At 40.1% G+C, this 20,545-nt stretch overlaps 1 protein-coding gene across 3 annotated transcripts in view; it reads left to right on the forward strand.

The window, feature by feature from the left end:
- The window catches only part of FAR2 (fatty acyl-CoA reductase 2), a 152,592-nt gene that overhangs the window by 36,161 nt on the left and 95,886 nt on the right, over positions 1 to 20,545 (forward strand). Inside the window, exon 1 of one of the 3 annotated variants that reach the window (XM_021298406.2) lies at positions 9,395 to 9,527. The exons of the other annotated variants lie outside the window; for them this stretch is intronic. The gene's annotated coding sequence lies outside the window, so the exon portion shown is untranslated. Of the gene's footprint in view, positions 1 to 9,394; positions 9,528 to 20,545 lie in introns of those variants that run through there. 3 annotated transcript variants of the gene reach the window in all.

The raw sequence follows: 20,545 nt of genomic DNA on the forward strand, positions 1-20,545 counted from the left end.
TAGGAAGAGATGCAGAATACAATGTTATTTTAGATGACTGGTTTTAAATGTGTGTAATGCTGTCTGAGTGTGGCACATTAAGCAGGAGGACAGGTGAGGAAATTGTGTTTCAGGTTGTAATTATTCAGTGTAGGTTGCAGCTGAACACTGATGTCTGTTGCAACCGTTCCAAACTAAGTGTGGCTTTGAGGAAAGAATGGACAAACCAGTCGGAACCCCATCCAGCTGCACTGGCAATTTTGGCTATCTCAGTTTCAGGGTTAAAAGAAGTAGGGTTCACAAGTCTCAGCCTCTACCACTACAGAACTGTGATACCTAATACTGGAAAATCATGAGTCATGTTATCATCCTGTTCCCATTTTTGTCCCTTCAAAGAGATCTAAAATGATAAGAAACTGCATGCTTAATGATGTCATTTGAGCTTATTATCTTTGCAGGACAGGGTCTTTAACTGGCCTTTGTATAAATAGAAAATCACTATTTCAGAACTCAGAGCTTCATTTAGTCCCCAGCAACCTCTGTCTGTAGTCATGGTCACCTTCTCTTTTCCTCTCCTTTCCCCTCTGCTCTGTAGCCTTCTGCCGTCTCTATTCTTGGGTCCCCAAAGTACACAACTGGTGGGTTAAACTCTCTGCCATGTTAACACTTTCTTGTTCCCTGCTTCTCACTCCAGATTTTTACCTCCTCCAGCTTACTCTGGAATCCCTCCTAAAACCCACATTTCTTGAACACCAGGCTCGTTTTCTGTCCAAAGGCTCCCAGTTTCACACTACATGCCCCCCAGTAAGATATTTTTCTCAGTTTTTGTCCACAAATGTATGTTTCTGCAGTATCATTTCCTACTGCTGCATATTCACAGATCCTCTTGCTGTCTTCTGTCTGGGCTGTAAACAGATAAACATAAGCCTGGATTTACAGCAACTGGAAATGTGTGTAAAGATTTTTCTTATTAGGGCAAGTTCCATCCTCTTATAGAAGCTGTAAGGGAATCAAAGCCCACTTAGCCTTTTGACCAAAGGTGGCCTTCTTCAATCATATACAGAAAAAAAAGAAGATACAGAAGGTACAGTGAGCATTTGGGTTATTTATGGGAAGAAGTATCACAAATAATAACAAAAAAAATTGCCTAAGTTCAGAGAAGTGTGAAGGGTCACTGTGAGGGGTCAACGTGGAGCTGATTCTACAGCCAGTTTTGGAAACTTTTATCTTTTCTGATCTCAAATGTCATCTGTGGATCCCATTTACAGCTGTAGTTTGGGAATAAAAATGTGGAGGGGCACATTTACTCTGACTATCATTTTGTATGAGTCTTTCTGCACTTTTTCCCTTGGCTTCCTTCTGTTGCGTGTGCAGGATGTAGCCCAATTTTATTAATTCTAGTCAGAATTTTACTGAAAAATTCCTCGGTATCTTCAACAACTTAGGCAGCTGTCTTCATTTTCTCTATTTTCTCTGAACAGTTGGGCAGCAACTAAAAAAAGGTTTTGCATATGTTTTGCAGGAGTTTCTTGATTTACAGTGTTCCTAATATTATCAAAGGGAATGCACCCAAAACAAGGTACATCCTCATTCCAGTCTGAATTACGAGGCACTGAACAGATTCTATAGAAGAATGAAATTCTACGTAGCAGATCTTTCCAGCTTCACTTTCTCCCATTTGGTTTACAACTGTCTCCTGGACTATTTCTGTGCATCTTTGATCAGATCTCTTAATATCCCAGTGTGTCAATCTAGGTTAAGTATAACACTACTATTCTACCTTGCAATGATGCAGTGAGCTGGAATCTGCTTTGTATTGCTTGGATTAGAAAAGAACGAAATATGGGAGAAGTTAGTAATAATCTCAGATTTTTTGGATTAGGCTTTGTGTAAGGTTGCCAGAAAGTGTGCAATGAATAGAATTAGGGCCTAGTTGCTCTAGGGTCTAGTGTAGCAGAGGCCATTCTTGAAGTAAAAGCCCATGTAATATGGTTGAATTAATTATTACAGTGTATATTGTAACAAATACAGACAGCTATCTTGCACCTTTAATCGTTCTGCAAGTAGATGGATATGTCTTCTCTTATTCATTAACTGTGAAATCCCTCAGAATATGTGGGAAAGACAGGGTGAAAATTTGAAGCTATGGATCAATAAGAAATATTTTTGATGTAAACTTATTCCAGTGCATACTATTGTACTTCTTAACAACAAAGTCTCCCAAAGTTTTTTAGGCTACCTGGCAATTCAGCTTTCATAATTATAGGAATTATTTCTCTGCACTTGCTTTTTGTTGAAAATCGAAGAGTTCTGAGTTTCAGTCATGCACGTTTCCCACTTTACAGGACTTTTAAATTTTGCATCTTCTCTGGTTTGACTTTATGAAGAAAAGCAAAAATGAAAAACAAAACAAAACAAAAAATCCCTCAGGTCAGGCTGATGACACAGGAAGCAGCATTACATTGAAACTCCTCTGTAGCTGCCCCTGGGGTTGCCCTAGGGAAGCTTCAGTTTCTATATGTATTTTAAAAGTGAAATATTACAGAGCTAAGGGAAAGAGCACTCAGGAGAGAAGGAAAGAGATCTGCAGAAAATTAGAGAGAAGCCCAGAGTAGCAGAAGTGTGAATGGCTTGTAGAAAGAGAGAGAAAAACCGAGACAACTAGTAAATATTTCACAAAGTAAAGTCAAAATATTTTTATTTATCTTTTACTGGTCAGTAAAATATTTTCCCTTAAAAACAACTTCTCTGGTCTACCTAGAAAATAACTTGCGCACCAGTACCTTTTTGATTTTGTTGGTTTAGAATCATAAAGTAATTTAGGTTGGAAGGGACCTTCAAAGGTCGTCTAGTCCAACCCCCCTGCAATGACCAGGGACATCTTCAACTAGATCAGGTTGCTCAGAGCCCCATCCAGCCTTGCCTTGTGTGTTTCCAGGGATGGGGCATCTACAACCCCTCTAGGCAACCTGTTCCATTGATTCACCATTATTGTAAAAAAATTCTTCCTCATGTCTAGCCTTAATTGCCTCCCATTTAGTGTTAAACCATTACCCCTTATCTTGTCATAACAGGCTCTGCTGAAAAGTCTGTCTTCATCTTTCTTATAGGCCCCTTCTAAGTACTGAAAGGCTGCAAAAATGTTTCCCCAGAGCCTTCTCTTCTCCAGGCTGAACAACCCCAACTCTCTCAGTCTGTCCTCACAGCAGAGCTGTTCCAGCCCTCTGATCATCTTGGTGACCTCCTCTGGCCCTTCTCCAACAGGTCCATGTCTTTCCTGTCTGAGGGCTCCAGAGCTGGATGCAGGACTCCAGGTGGGGTCTTATTAGAGCAGAGTACAGGGACATAATCACCTCTCTTAATCTGCTGGCCACGCTCCTTTTGATCTTTTGACACTTCTCCACTGGAAGATTCATTTTGAATCCTCTCTCTGCTCTAGGTTAGACAAAAAGTGATTTATTTCTTCTGTGAGCAGTTAGAAGCCAGTGTTGCCTGGCAGGTTTTTTTTATAGTATTATCTTTATGGAAAATATTTCCTTCCTGCTGAATCCCTTTTGTTCTTTTTCCATTTCAGTGAAAGATCTTTATTTTTTAACATATATGTTGAGTGAGGAGCAAACATGGTCCTTCATTCTCAGCTCCTAGTGAGATGCTCAGGCAGAAATGGGGAAAACAAACCTCCTTGAATGTCCTTCAGCTGAAACTGTCTTTCACCGGTGGACTCTGGGATGGTTTCCAGCCTGAAAGTCCTGGTGTCTTACTTTTTGTAGTCTTTCCTTCTCACTTTTGTGCCCTTTCTGGGTCATTGTCAGTATTAGTAAAATTGTATAATGTGGTTACTCTGCCCATACTTCTGACGCACCTCAGAGTTAAGGGTCAAATAGTTCTAGCTCCTCATATATTCAGTGAGAAGAGAGAGGAGTATCCAACAAGGAGAGTCAGAGTCTCTTTCCATTGTTTTTTGCTGTCTTTTTTTTGTATTTTGGGGGCAGTCCCTATTACTAATGTTGAAGGAGCAAGCAGAGCTCTTGGCACAGGCAGCCAGAAGAAAGAGCATTGGCTGTGCGTGCAAAGGAGCCACTGCTTATCCCAGCTTCCCTCTGAAACCTACATGGAAATATGACTAGACTACTAAGAGTACAGGTTGAGTTATCGTTCTGATAAAACAGCACTTCAGAAAGATGTAAAAATCTGCTCCCAGGGTGAAAGAAATAGAAGAAGCCACATTATAGGCTGTGGCTTCCAAAGAATGAAGGCAAAGCCTTTTTCTTTCTGAATTAATCTCCCTGCTCAGCCACTCACTGAGTTTAGTCATTTGATAGCTACTTAGAGGCTTTCCCAGTGCTGGAAAGATAAAAATATTCTTTCGGGTTTTCATAAACCTGTCATTAAGAAAGAAGTGTTCCCTTGACAAAACGGAATGGTTTTCTGGGGAGCAGGTTGAGACAGAAGACTAAGATGTCTCAGGAAAGCCTCTCTGGCCAAAATAGTTATTAGGCTTCAAGGTAATCTATTGTCTAAAACCAAGATTTGTTGTACTAGGAAGCTAGTTTTTTGATTAGTAGTGCACTAAGAAAAAAAATGTATAGAGATGTTGCATAACTGCATGAAACTTGACATTCTTGAAGGTATTTTTATTTGTGTCTGGGAAGTGTTCTTTATGTAGCTTGGAAAAATTAGCTGCATATATGTCCATCTATAATGCTAAGTTGCTTTTGCCTGAACCAGAAGATAATTTGTATTTAGCTTTGGTTTTGTTTGTTTGTTTTTTCATCATCTTCACAAGTGTTACTGAATGCTGTTTCTGAGGCCCACACTCGGGGATATTTGCCAGAGGTCAGCATAACACAGCATGCAAAACTAAATGCCAGTACAGCAAAGAAACTAATTTTCAGTTCCACTCTCCCCTTTTGTGTGTTTGTTTTCTTCTTCCTTGTCATTTTCGAAGGAAAAATTATATTAAATGTGCATATAATCATAGTAATAATTACAGAAACACAGAATGGTTTGTCTTGCACCTCTGGAAGTTTCTTTCTTCTTGCCCATCCTGGAGATGGTCTCAACATTTGCCTTTTACTGTCCATGTGTCTGTTCTCAGCCTCTATGACCTTCCCAAAACAGTAGACTGTCAGCCCCATTGGATGCATCCCCTCCAGCCCCACAGAACTGTGTAGATCTGCTATGCCTGGGTCATTCCCTCCATCTTCCTCTACCAGGGGTAACATTTTCCTTCCCCAGATTCTGCTATGAGATACAGGCACCTGGGAGGTCTGAGTGCAGAGCTTGCAAGTGAAGACCATAAATATATATTCTCTACACAGAATTAGTGGAAGTTTGGAATATTTCCTCTACTGAAGTTATGGTTTACTATCCAAATATCTGTGTATTGTCACGAGAACTTCAGTAATTAAGCAAGAAATGAAAGAATAAATTGATGGAACCCCAATTTTGCAGATCCCATGCATTAGGGTTTGGTATTTTTTGCAAATAACCTGAGTTATTCTCCTCAAACTGGACATGATTAGCTGTTACTTCCTTAGATTTTTGAGAGATTGTCATAATACTGGAACGTAATGTGTGAGTTGCCAAAGTGCATAAACAAAGGGGAATGTGAAGAGAGAATTGGAAATGGGGCAACAAGAAAGGAAGGTAGCTAAAAAAGCCTCTTACGTTAAGCGTATTTTAATATTTTGTATAAAATATGGAACTTAAAATATTGTATATTAAATGTAGACACTTCCGTGTGAAGCTAGTCTAAAGAAGCTTGCAAAATGAAGGATTTTAATTGACATTTAAGCTGCAGGAAATCTGAAGTGGTTTTAAAAGGTGTGTGAAGCTTTTTTTCTTTCTTTCTTTTTTTACTTCCGAGGTGAAGACTTTTAGCTTAATTTCTGCAGTTCTGGCTAATTTTACTTCGGTGACTGCGTTATGCAAGGAAAGTGCAATGTTCAACGCCTGTGTAATTTGTACATTATCTGCCATGAGAGAGGAGACACTGCTCTGAGAGAATGCGCAGTGGATTTTGTGAATAACCAAAACCATTTTAACTTCCTACACAAGCACTCCAAACAAGTCAAGGGTTGACAGTGAGTAATAAAATGTAGTTTGGCTTTCTGGCATGGTGGTGAGAGAGAGGGAGGAGGGATGAGAGAAAGGCGAATGCATATCAGTGATAAATGGGCAAGAGAAGTGCCCAGGCTACCGTGAGCAAATGGTGTAATGGAGATGAACTCAACATAGTTTCATCTGTTTAGGCAAAGACATTGTGCTGCTTTCCCATGAGGGAGAGCTGCGATGCTCTGTCTTATCTGTCTTATAACAGTCAGCAAACCAGAGGGAGTTTTTGAAGACCAGCTTAAATAAAAGATTTGGCTAGGAAAGATATATGAGGAAAAAAATTAATAGTAGAGTACATAGCAAGCACTGATTGAGAAGAAATGAGGAGGAGGAATAACCAGGCCTGATTTAAAACTCAGTATTTCCTTCCCTCAGGGAATTCTGCTAACTTCAGCATTTATCTTTATGCTGGAGAGAAATAAAAAAAATCTCAATTTTGTGGTTGAATAGAGGGTTATGAAAAATGTTGGTTTTCAAAAGGATGATGTGGGTTTTCTTTAAAAGACCAGTTTGACATTATGTCTTCCTATTCTGCTTTTAATGAGTCCTAGGAATGGTGGTTTGGAAATGTCCTCAATGATCACTACAAGCTGGGGTCACTGGCCAACCACTTCTGTCCTGGTCAATCACATTTATGTGCCTCCTGCTCTGCATCCAAAGATGCTCTAGCAGAATGGAGGTCACAGCATATGCCAGGATTTGCGTGAGTGTGTGTCTCTTGGGAAATACAGTCCATCAATTGATCCAGCTTATAGTGATAATGAGACCCAGACCTACATGAGCTAGAACCATAATTTGGCATAGTGGCAATACAGGTAGATGCAGATCAATGTCAAAATGAGACAACATTTGGCAAAATGACAGATCCCACTTGATTCTGAGTGACCTTGCCTCCAGCAGAAACGTTGTGCTTCAGCATTCTTTCTGGAAATAATCTAAATACTTCAGTAAAATGACTGAAAAATTACCCATCAATTCCCAAACTAGCTTTCCCATGTAAATGTAGCATCAGCAAAGTTATTGTATGTTCTGGCTAGGCGGGGTATTTGTATGTTGTGTATAATAAGTTGAGGAAGCTATGTGTGCTCTCAAAGCAAGACCACAGCATGTGTGGTAGTCTAGGGAGAAAAAGGAAAGTAAAATCAGTAGTTTATTGAAGGTTATTGAGATTAAAAGTGGCTTTTATAGAGAGAGAAGCAGGACATTTGTGCAACAGTTTAAAAAAATTCAGGTTTAATTTAGCGGCATCATAAAGATCTCCATTTAGCGGCATCATAAGGATCTCCAGATCGGCATGTGTACTCCATCCAGCCAAAGGCTGTTACCCTGCAATGAATATTTCTGTGAAAGGAATATTTATTCCTGTAGAAGAGTATTTAATCAGGATGATCTTTATGTAATTTTGAGGGAGAAAAGGCCTCCATAATAGCTTACGCAAATTCTCTTCATTGGCAGACTGTAAAACCCCTGCTCTAGGAGTCACAATAACAGGAAATAAAACAAATAGCTCATTTCAGGTGTCATGCTACAAAAATATGAAGCTGGTATTTGATTATTTGTTTTAGCTTGTGCTCATGTGGCCAAAAAGGCCAACAGCACCCTGGCTTGTATCAGGAACAGTGTGGCCAGCAGGACTAGGGAAGTGATTGTGCCACTTTGCTCAGTGCTGGTGAGGCCCCACCTCAAATCCTGTGTTCAGTTTTGGGCCCATCACTACAGGAAAGACATTGAGGTGCTGGAGAGAGTTCAGAGGAGGGAGATGAGGCTGGTGAGGGGTCTGGAGCACAAGTCTGATGGGGGGCGGCTGAGGGAACTGGGTTTGTTTAGCTTGGAGAAAAGAAGGTTGAGGAGAGACCTTACTGCTGTCTACAACTACCTAAAAAGAAGCTGGAACGTGGAGGGTGTTGGTCTCTTCTCCCAAGTAGCAAGTGATACAATGAGAGCAAATGGCCTCAAGTTGTGCCAGGGAAGGTTCAGATTGGATATTAGGAAAAAATTCTTCACTAAAAGGGTTGTCAAGCACTGGAACAGGCTGCCCAGGGAAGTGGTTGAGTCAACATCCCTGGACATGTTTAAACGATGTACAGATGAGGTTCTTAGGGACGTGGTTTAGTGCCAGAGTTAGGTGAATGTTTGGACTCGATGATCTTGAGGTTCTCTTCCAACCAAAATGATTCTATGATTCTAAAGTGAGTCCTAACATGAGAAATTGAAGTTACAGTAGACACAGAATAATGAAGTGCAAACAGGGCAGAGTTGATGCACAGCTTTTGCTTGGGTGGACCAGCATTCAATCAGGTGTTGGGAGCCTCACAGGAAACAAGGGCCCTTCCTTGGGCTCTGAGCTGGGAGGTTCTCCACAAGGATGGGTAGAGCCAGGGTGGAGATCATTGAACTCCTTTCTTTTTGAGGTGGTCATGCCTTCCTCCTCCCATCTTCTTCACTACAATCATTTCCCCTGTGAGTCATGGGAGACTTGTTTCAATAGGAGGCTTACGGCTACTTAGTCTGTTTAGGATTGTGGTTTAAGGTGCTTATATGAAAAAGAGCTTGTCATGGTTTTCTTTTTTCATCTTTACTGTGTCAATATTGTCCTTCATAAGTGGAAGGACAAGCTGTACGAGTAAAACATAAGTGTTTTCACTTATGGTTTACCAAGCTTTTCAAGAAAAAAATATTGCATAAAGCTGAGTCACATGTATCCTCTGTGGGGAGAGAAAGTACTTTTTGGTTTTATTCTGAGTTTCTTCCTTCTTGCTGAACTGACTGGTTGTGCTTTAGGATAGGGCATGAGGAAGAACTACAGCCTGAAATCTGTTTGCTCTGATATGTGGAGAAAAATATGAAAGCATTATATTAGGCTATTTCAATGAAAATGAAGATATAATGAACTCTGTAATAGGGGGCTCTTTTTTCTAGGTATTAGTAAAGGAGCGCTAAATTGTCTTAATAGTGTTCTGTGCACAGCAGTTCTCTCACAGACTGAAACGTGAGTTACGATGAAGTTGTTTTGTGATAAAGTGACTCATCTATCCATTCAACAGCTATTTAACAAAAATGCTAAGCCCATTGCACAAAGAACAGGCTATATCTTCCAGAAAGAGTTGTCAAATAAAGAACTAGTCATATTGCCTCATGTTAGCTATTGTGTCAGCTTGTTTATAGCTGTTGCAATTCTCCTCTTGTGTTTTATAGTATGCCATGACTGTGTGTGTCCAATGCATCTTAGAGCTGTTTTATTTCCTAACAACTAATGGCTTCTCTGCTTCCTGAAAACCTTTCAATACCTCCCTTATAGCAAATAGAAAGGAGGAACCAGCTGATCCCTGTCCTATGCTATAAAGTCTCCTGTGTTGCAAGAGAGTTTGGCTGACTTTCCTGACTAACCTAACTGCATGCAGACAGACTTCTCTAAGAGCTGATTTTTTCAGGTAAGCCATGCTCCTAAATCCTTGCTCTATAAGTGATGATAGACCTTCCCTCCCACACTCCCTCTCAAGTGATTTCCCCACTCCTCACTTCTCCATTCCCATCTCCTCAGCTGGGGACTTCACACAGAAATGGTGGATTAAGGCTAATGGGGGCTACTGGGGTTTTGTGTTACTCCTCCTTGCTTGGTGGCCATGGAGGATCTGTTCCTATTATTATATAAGCTTCCCAGTTCGGAAGACAGCACTGCAGGTTGGACTGAAGCATCAAAAAGGAGAAAGAAAAGAAGGGATTTGAAGTGGAATAGAACTGGCAAAGCACCCATGAGGAGCTGGAAAGACTGGCCTGAAATTATTCATGTGAGACTTAATGCAAATCCTGGGGAAAGTTGCTTGTAACTGTTCTGATTGATAAATTTTAAAATTGGGGTACTTCCTAAAAAAGGTAGATTAAGTGTTCCTACCAAGAGGCCAGAGTTTTACTGCATGAAGGTCTTGGCAATAAAATGGGACAAAATAATTCTTGGTTTTTCCTGCCTCTCATCCCACCACAGTCTCACAGCACCCTCAGCGTTGCTGACAAAACTCTTTCTCAAGCTGCATTGTAAACCAATCCAGTGAATTTGTTTAACTCACAACTTGATCACACAAGAATTCTTCCTGCTCAAGTGAAGAGGCAAGAAAAATGTCATGAGTTTCTAAAGAATTTCTGAAAAAAAACTAAAGCTGCTGCCAAAACCTCTGTGTTTAGCCATGGTGAAACTCCAGAGATTAATGAAAGAGAGAAGCTGAGGATTAGCAATGGTTTTCCCCTGTGAAATGCAGTGCATTGATTGTTTCAGTCTTCCTGTCAGAACTGAAGAATGTTGCAATTAAGGCTTATGATTGTACAGATTCAGCAAATTATTGGCCCAGGCTCTGCCTCAGAGTTAAACTTCAGGTGTTGTAAATTTGCAAGGATCAACCTGCTACAAAAAATTGTTCCTGTAATGTAAAGATGATCTAAGAGCTTCGACATCACCCATGGGCATCTCTGTGCTCTATAGTGATTAGTGGTGCTAATAGCTTTATGGAGCATTTGACAGTTGGCTAACCTGACATCTTGCAGCCAGCTGGGAAGCCTGGCAGTGCAGAGATGCCTTTCTTCTACTTTCCCTTGCCATTCATAATTTGTCTTTTAGGTTGTAGATAGTAGCTTTTATTTTCTGTCACTGTTTCTAAGGATGATCTACTTGTTCTATGAAATACCTGATTTAAGTTCTCTCTCTCCTTCTCAACACCATGACTTCCTAACCTGAATTTGAATGCTGAAGTTTTCTAACTTCTTGAAAATCTAAAAAATGCCTGATTTTTATTTGTAAGAAACTGATCATTGAGTCTCTTTAGAAATGACCTCTTTATGCTGTTTGAGTTTTGGGTACACAAGATCACTACGTTGCATTCATTCTTCAGCCCCTCAACTTGAATGTGAAATGTGTGTCTTGACAGCAACCTCTTTACCCTCTGTGGTATTAGAAGATTTCAACTAGATCAAATAATTTGCAAGTTAATATCATCTAAATTAATTATTTTTTCCAAGCATGAATCACCTACCGTGTCCCTGCTGTATCTATGGTTCAGTTTCCTTCTGTCAGAACACTCACACAATATTCACAGGCCCCTCTGGTTATTTAGGATTGCATCCTTTACAGGACATCTCTGCCATTTGGTTGTTAAGATCCAGATTTCTTGGCATGTGTTCAGTATAAGATCAAAGAGGATGGATATGGTGGCAAAACTATTAAATCTCCCCAAACCTACATTGTCTTTCCGTGTAAATTTAGGCCATCTCAGTGTGTTGTTTTCTGTGGTTTCAACCATCCTTCTGAGAAAACTGGGATCCTTGGGTCATGCCATTTCTTTATCTGCCACCACTTTTTCTCTGGTCATCCCACTGGGAAGGGGTCAAGAAAGGGCATTGGCAAAATTTATAAGAGAGACAGGAAAAGTTCTCAGGAAGCCAAATTTGCTGACTTTTGTGCTGTTTTGCACTGCCAAGGAAAAAAAAAAAGTTTCTTCTAAAATAGTTTTTTGTGCTACAGATAGTTCAAGACATAAAATTTGGAGCAGAGTGAAGCACCTTCCCTGTTTGTGGTTTTTTTTTTTTTTGCTTTCCTTTCACAAGCAACAGAATGATACCACTTTTCTGCTATTAAACTGAGAGGAAAAAATGGTTGCTTCTACCTGTGGGCATGTTTGTTCCCTTCTACTCCTTTCCCTAAGAGGTGTAATTGAGCAGAAGCATTACTCTGTGTGCTTATTTTGGTAAAAATCCCTGTATTGCAGGAAGTGTTCTGTCTCAAAGACTACTTTTTGGCAAGGTCAATGTGTGTTTTGGCAGTTATTAATACAATTTGTTTTCTTTCATGTGGCAAACCTAGTGTAGATACATGCTACATGTTATGTCCCGCCCAATCAAGCTGTGTGTTTTGGCAGTGAATTTCCAGCCTGGCAATCTGTATGTAACTCACTTCAACCCTTTTTAATAGGACTCTTATCTGGACTAAAGATTAGTGGTAAAAAAATCCAAGATGGGGGATATCCAACAAACATTGTAAGACTTGGAGGTGAATAATTTGTGTCTGAAGAATCTGGACAATAATGCGATTGGTGATACCTTGAAGGGGACATTGCACCTTTTGGCTACTGTTTAGAGAAACAGGGACTGATAACAGTTTATTTATTGAGAGGTAGCCTTCCACGCACAGATGTTGTTACTCCAAGTCAGTTGACATTTATTATCATAGTGTCTCTAGGCTTTGGTCTGAGGACAGGCTCTGAACCCACATGGGACTTCAAATGAATTGCGAAGACCCAGGGCCTGAGAGACCAGACTTAAGACGTGAATCTTTTGTGTTTTTTGGCACAAAATAATTAAGAGAGGGTGGTTGAGCTTATTCAATCTCAAAATTTTAAGTACACATTATAGAGAGAGCATGCTTTGAGGGTCTAGTGCAACAGAGCTAAAAGCACTGAAGCACCTTGCTAGTGTTTCAGTTTCAAAACTAGTAACATTTGCTTGATATTTATAATCTCTGACTGTGAACTTTGTCTCCAAGATCTTGAGGTCATAAGAGATTCAAAAAAAGCATACTTTCTTGGGAAAAAATAATAATAAAAAAATAAACAGTAATTGAGTCTTAAATTATTTTTTCTTAAATGATATGGATAAATCCTTCCTTTTATTGTTATGTTTGATCAAACATCCATGCTTATGTAGTCACAACACAGCTAAATACCTTTACCTTGGAACATAACAATTTCCTGTCTCTACAACAGAGGAAAGGCTTTAAACAAATTTTTAAAAAATAATAATCAGGATTCATCAACACTCTGTACTTGTGTCTGAGCTTGAAATCACTGGTGCACAATAGCACAGCATTTACTGCGGTGTTTTATACTAGCAAAATGCAGCTAATTAAGTGACTCATATCTCTTTTGAGATATTGTATCACGTGTATTTTGTTACTAACTTTCTGAAACTTCAGTAGTTTCATCTATATTAACAGAAGACTGTTGTCAGAAAAAGCTGCTGCATTTTGACGGACTGAGGCTCAGCAAATTTGTTGATTAGATGCTGCAGGGAAAAATCTGGGACTATACATGACTTCGTCTGACACCTGTCATATGCCTTTACGTATTTATTTCTATACTTCTCTGTGCTACGTGAAACCATGCTAATATATCAAATTTGTGTGGTCTTGTGCATTTTGAGGGCAGGAACATTAATCAATCCAGAGGCACTAACCACTAGTTTGGCTGTACAGTTTGATATCTTGCTGCTGGAGGGGCAAAGATCACGTTATTGGAAGGAGATCTGCAGGGTGCTGGTCCACAGGGTTGTACTTCCTAAACTTTGTGAGGTCAGCATAAATATGTCATTTTAAAGTTGTGTTCCTGGGTCTTAACCTTATTTAAAATTATTCCAACATTTAAACTGTTGTTTGACTTTAAGAGGTCTATCCTGGATTCCCTGGAAATAGGATGAATTTCATTTTATAGATCATGGTAGGATGAGATCTAGGGGAACTGAATCCAGCCTTGCAAAATTTGTGGATATTTTTCTTTACCAGATAATTGAGATTTTAATTTAAGGAAGAAAAAGTAATGAAAAAACTTTATTCAGTATAGGAGCATGTAAATTTTGAATGCAAAGGTTATTAAGGATGAGGAAGTAATTTGTGATTCAGGAAAACACGTGCACTAATTTGAGCCTGGCACTGATTACAATGGGTTTATTCAGGTACTTTAAACTTAAACTTCTCTTGAATGTTTAGAACCATTTTTCCCTTCCCTTCTTGTGTTTCAGTGCACAGAGGATGTATTAGATGACATTAGTTTGGCCTGACCATCCTTTGCTAATGCTGCACTTATGTTTTATTCAAAGCTGTATTTTTTTGAATTTCTATAAATGTGCCTTGTCATCTCTCATCAGCTTGTCTTCTAAGTATTGGAGAAAGAGAGAAAAAAAAAAAATTGGTCCCTATATGTGGGAAAGGAGGAAGAAATTTCTCTGGACCAGTATGTGCCAGCCAAGAAGAATTTTCTGTTTACATCTTACTGTTTTTTTCTTCTGGAGAAGTGTGTTGCAGAGGCTCCCAGTGCTGTAAGGCACTCTGCTGCCTCATTATTCAGAGCCGCTGGTGTGCTGAGCAAAGGTCCTTAATGCAGCTTTCTGTAACTCCAGGGAATTCTCTTTAGTGTCTTCTTCCTGCTCTTTTTCCTTTATCTGAAGAGTAAATGTTTGTGTTTCTTGGAGAACTTTAGGGAGAGAAATCTGCAGACTGTGCTGCCTATCTTCCACAGAAACCAATAGAGGAGATTTAAAGAGTATATTTTCCTTGCACTTTGTGAGAAAATCTATTTTAGAAGAGTATTATTTTGATCTTCTAGTTTGGTTGCTTCTGCACATAATCATCATTTCCCTCCTGAATCCACAGTTTGGTCTGTGTGCTCTTGAGAGAGGAATCTGTCTGCAGTGGATCTACAGCCAAACAGCTAAAAACTCCCGCACCGGCACACACAGAACGGAGCAGGGACAGTAATGCAAAGGAATGGAAGCTGGTAACAGCAAGGACCATCAGGAGGAAAAGATTCCCCTCAAAGCCTCAGGTGCCCTTGCAGAACCCCTTCACCACTATACAGACTGAAGAGGAAAGACTCAATGATTTTATTGCCTCAGTCTTCACTGGCAAGTGCTGTAGCCACACTGCTCAAGTTGCAGAAGGCAAAGGCAAGGACTGAGACAATGAAGAGCCACCCACTGTAGGAAAGGATCAGGTGTGAGACTATCTAAGGAAACTGAAGGTACCCAAGTCTGTGGGACACAAAGAGATGCATCCATGGGTCCTGAGGGAACCGGCAGATGAAGTTGCTAAGCCACTATCCATCATATTTGAGAAGTTGTGGCAGTCCAGTGAAGTTTCCACTGACTGGAAAAGGGGAAACACAACCCCCAATTTTAAAAAGCAAAAAAAAGGTAGATCCGGGGACCTACAGGCCAGTCAATCTCACCTCTGTACCCAGTAAGATCATGGAGCAGATCCTCCTGGAAACTATACTGAGGCATATGGAAAATAAGGAGATGATTGGTGACAGCCAACATGGCTTCACTAAAGGCAAATCATGGCTGATAAATCTGGTGGCCTTCTACGATGGGTTTACAGCATTACTGATGTAATTTAACTGGGCTTGTGCAAGGCATTTGACACTGTTCCATACAGCATCCTTGTTTCTGAATTGGAGAGACATGGATTTCACTGATGAACCACCTGATGGCTAAAGAATTGGGTGCATGGTCACACTCAAAAAGTTTCAGTCAACAGCTTGATGTCCAAGTGGAGAACAGCAAAGAGTACCATTCCTCAGAGGTCAGTTTAACTCTGTTTAACATCTTTGTCAATGAAAGGAATAACGGGATTGAATGCACCCTTAGGAAATTTGACAATGACACCAGGCTGTGTGGTGTGGTCGACATTCTGGAGGGAAGGGATGCCATTCAGAAGGACCTGGACAGTCTTGAGAGGTAGGCCCATGCGAATCTCATGAAGTACAAGGCCAAATACAAGGTTCTGCACATGAGTCAGGGCAATCCCAAGCACAAATACAGGCTGGGCAGAGAATGGACTGTGAGCAGCCCTGAAGAAAAGGACTTGGGGGTGCTGGTTGATGAGAAGCTCAACATGAGCCAGCATTGTGCATTTGCAACCCAGAAACCCAGCTGGATCCTGGGCTGCATTGAAAGAACTATGACAGGTCGAAGGCAGTGATTCTCCCCCTCTACTCTGTTCTTGTGAGACCTCACCTGGAGTACTGTTTCAGCTCTATGGAATACAACATAAGAAAGGCATGAACCTATTGGAGTCCAAAGGAGGGCCATGAAGATGATCAGAGGGATGGAATATCCTATGAAGACAGGCTTAGAGAGTTGGGGTTGTTCAGCCTGGTGAAGAGAAGTCTCTAGGGAGACCTTGTAGCAGCCTGCTACTACCTAAAGGGGACGTACAAGGTAGTTGGAGAGAGGGACTTTTTACAAGAGCATGTAGTGATAGGACAAGGGTTAATGACTTTAAACTGAGCGTAGATTTAGATTAGATATGAAGAAGAAATTCTTCATTATGAGGGTGGTGAGGCACAGGAACAGGCTGCACAGAGAAGCTGTGGATGACTCATCTCTGGAAGTGTTCAAGGCCAGGCTGGATGGGGCTTTGAGCAACCCGGTCTAGTCAAAGGTTTCCCTGCCTATGGCAGGTGGGTTGGAACTAGATGATCTTTAATGTCTCTTCCAAGAGAAACCAAAAAAAAATTTTTTTAGATTTACATATGTACATGATAGTAATGAAATGTCAATACTGCAAGAACTATTTTGATAAAATCAATGTATCTTACACCATATAAGGTCTTTCTTGCTGTTATGCTCTTTGGCTTGTCAAAGGGAAGTTACTTCTGATTCTTGTTATAGTACAACCTAAACAATTTCAAAGAGTTAAACATAGCTCACAAAAAGAGAAGAAAAAGTGGCTGCTTGGCACTGCATCATTAGCTCTAATTCATTAACAGCCCCTGTGAATTGCCTTGCTTCTAATCATGGGAATAGTAAAATACACATATACTTTGTTTCTCTGGGGTATTTCAGAGATCATTAGTTAATGTGTATAAAGGAGGCTATGAGCAAATACACTAATACAATAAAAGAATTTTTAGCAGTGTAAGGGAGAGACAAACATTGCTATGCTGTCTTTGCTGTGACTGGCTCTGCTATATTACTGATTTACACACAGAATTTGAAAGAAAATGCTTCCACTCTGGTGACTTCTTGGTGATCCAGCTGTAATCAGAGACCTGTTCTGACTGATGTTATTGCACTCGCATAGTTCCCATCCCAAAGGGCTAGGAATGCAGCAAATCTGTAGTCTCTACTGGAGACATATATGTTTCAGAATATTGCCTCTATCTTTATACTTTAAAACAGCATACATAGAGTCGCTTCACATTTGCTTTTTAGTTTTATTTCTATTTTCTCAGTCTGTTTATCCTAGTAGAAAAGGGAGAGATGTACTAATTAGAAGAGTCGGAATTCCTTAAAGCCATCTGGTGAGCATCAGAAGGTAGCAAAACTACCTCCTGAGAGGAACTAAACTCTTCAGAAATTAAGTAAAGATAATATTTATTATCAAAAGTGCAATCGGTTGAATTATGAAAGATTTTGTGAACATGTTCTCAGTTAGTAGAATGAGTTCTGCTTCTTCATAGCTGGATTTCAAGTAAGGGAAGAGCTGATATGGGTAAAGAAAAAGAATTTTGAATATATTTACAAGAGCAAATGAGACCATAGTTTCTGTGTTTTGTTAATACCTTCTTATGAACTGCACCTTTAAACTATACCTCAAAATATTATGGCAGTGGCTGTTAGGTGTCAAGAAATGAGAGGCTCTCAGTCTGTTTCCTACTGAACTAGCTCCTGCTTGACAAAAGCCTACCTTCTCTGCAACCTTTGATTGGCATCCACGTTAGCAGTCTCAATTGCCAGCTAGCCACAGCATACCAGTTGGCAAATTCTATGAGAAATATAAATTTTCCAAGGCAAATGAGGAGACCCTTGTAAGTTGTTTTTCATTCCTTTCAGCTATTGGTCTCAGTCTTAAGGAAACTATTTTTTTGAAGAGTTCAGTTTCCATGTCATCAGTGTTGAAGATCACTAAGATACCACCCAGGAGTGATTTGGCTCAGTGCATTTAGAGATCACAGAACTATTCTAAGTTTTAAGCTGCTGTGAGTAATTCTGGGCATAGCATGGTGAGGAAGTCTCTTGGATTTGTACACTCAGTTCACTGTGAGATGTGGACCTACTGGTAGAAACTGAATAAGAAGTTCTCCAGAAACAGACTGACTCAGATACTAATCACAGAGTCCTACAAACTCTTCTATTTTCTGGTCTTTTGTTTTCTTTTATATATATATGTATATTTCTTTTTTTTAGAGAAGCTACATTTTGCAGTCTCATCTTTCTGTTGGTAGCAGTTATCATCCAAAATATGTTCACCTGCAGCCTAACCATGTTCAGTAGATTTCCTTCAGTTTTCCATTTTGATCAAACACTGGTTTACTCCATCTGTTGAAAATCCTAGCACTTACCTTGGAGCTACTGATTAATACATACCACTTATTTTCATATGGCTAGTGAACCTTCCAGCTAAGCTGGGCTTCTTCTGTATTCATTATCCAAGTTTCCAGAGAAGGAGGCCTTCTCGCTCACACTGCCTACATGCTGCCTTTGTTGATCGTAAGGAAAAAAACTTCCAAACTCTCAGGATGACATTTGCTGTTGGAAGGGGCAGAGGCAATACCAGTAATCTTGCTATGCCCATGTAGCCTTTGAAGCTTTCATTCCCTAGCCTCAAGCTATCCTACAGCCTTGGGAGGAGCAGAAGAAATTAGCTGTGAGTTCTAATTCCATGCTTCACTTTTCTTACTAGAAGCAATAGATTAAGGATTAAAGAAATTTGGAGTGCATCCCCACAGAGATAGTCAGGGAAAGTCTACCCAGAAGAGTCTACCGTCAAAGCAGAGGAAAAGTCCACCCAGAAGTAGACCCACGCTAGTACTGAGGTGTAATGGGAGGCAGAAAGGCCTCTGAATCTCTCTGAAGTGCCTTCTAGCTCACTGACTTCTGTCTTAAGAACTAGTATGCTTTATATTTTTTGCACATTATACCTATAAAACCTAAATTATTTTACTGTTGCGTTTCTTCAGCCTCTCTTCAGAAGTATGCAAGCTCCATACTGGTGTCTCCATGTCCTCCTCCCAATGGTCTATGTGTGGGTCCTTGTAGGAGAAAGTAGCCTCCTAGATTCTCCTTGCTGTGGTTTCTGTGCATTTTCAAAGGGAGAATGAGATGTTTATCAGTCCATCACATTTGCACAATGAGAGCCACGACATGGCAGCAACCTGCCAAACTGTGCAAGAGCGGGAGTTCTGCTATAGCTGCCTTAGCACATACCCTTACGCTGCCTGTGCGAGGTCATTATTTTAGTGCTAAGGACTGTGACAGCAAAATATGTCGGCGTATTGTGGTTCTGATTCAGGTAGTGCCAGAACTGTTTTCAGAAAAACAGGGAATGCAGGAACTACTGGAGAGCTGGTCACTGATTCTGATTTTCTCTCTTGCTGCAGAATAAGCCAGGTAGCAGCATGCAGTAAGCAGTGTAAAATTCCCTGTGAACTTCCTGGAACAAAATATGCTTTGCCTGCTCTTGATCCTGCTCTGTCTGCTGAGAACTTCACTTGACAGGAAAATTTTGAAGAGCAGAAGCCTGAACGGCTTCTGTCCTGTGTCAGTAGCTGGGCAGAACAAATGAGACTGCTGCTGTTGTCTGATGGATTGCAAGGTGCCATCAAATGCTCTAAGCCTGAACAAGAGAGAGAAGTGGGAGAAAAAGAAAAAAAAAAATGTATTTAGCCTGAGTTTTGATGCAATGATGAGGTAAAAGGCAAGACTATGTTATTCTTATTGATAATGCTCTCTTTTAGGTTTCATATAAAAAGAAGAGTTTATGGTATCTTAAATCTTTGGTTTTGAAAACATCTGCCTGTATTTATACATGCTTTCCTATGAAGTTGATAGCGTAAACTCTCACATCTTTCTGGTCATTCTTTTAAGAAGATTCATCTTGGAGGGAAATTTGCAAGCATTTTTGTGTTTCAGCCCCAACCAAGGCAAGTATAGGGTTCTAGGCTGAGCTTCTTAATAAAACCTGAATAAAAAATGCTCAAACTGCTGAGCTTAGCTTTCTATTGGAAAGAAAAATAATTACAGTTATTTAATTATCCTTAAATCTAAGTCCAAACACAGCAGGTATTTTTTTCCACTCTGTTAGATCTGAGATCTAAAGTGTGAAATTTCATTTTTAGCTTGCTGTCACAGGACTGCTAGAATAGTCACCACATTTTTCTCTTAAGCAGCATACACCATTCTACTGTATTATCTGGGGTTATCAAGAGGTTTCACTGACATGTGAAGAGCTTTTCAGCTGATAAGTAGTTTCTTCTGTCTTATAGGGAAGGTATTAGCAGATTTATCTGTTATGGAGGGCTGGAGGAAAAGGAATATTTGTTCTGTTACAACTTGTAAAAGTTTACAGTAAGAGGTATTCTTTAGCTACTATCATGTAAAAGATAGATGTGGTGTGATGATCCCCAAATGGTTGTAACTCAGGGAAAAAAGCAGTTAACAGATTGCTGCATCTACAATCTAAAAATGGTTTTCTGTGCATGTATGTGTGTGTGCATGCACAAGTATATGCATACACAAGTATATGCATACACATTACTAAAGAAAAGTCTGCTTCAGTGATAGCCTGTATGTTTGGGAAATCCAGACAGATTGGATGGGGACTTCCTCCCTTCCTCCCCTCTCTTCCTTCCTCCCTCCCTCCCTCTCTCCTTCTTTCCTGTTATTCAGTCAATCTCAAACTATTTTGCAT

This window comes from Columba livia, chromosome 1 (genome assembly GCF_036013475.1).
Source record: "Columba livia isolate bColLiv1 breed racing homer chromosome 1, bColLiv1.pat.W.v2, whole genome shotgun sequence".
Classification (NCBI taxonomy): domain Eukaryota; kingdom Metazoa; phylum Chordata; class Aves; order Columbiformes; family Columbidae; genus Columba; species Columba livia.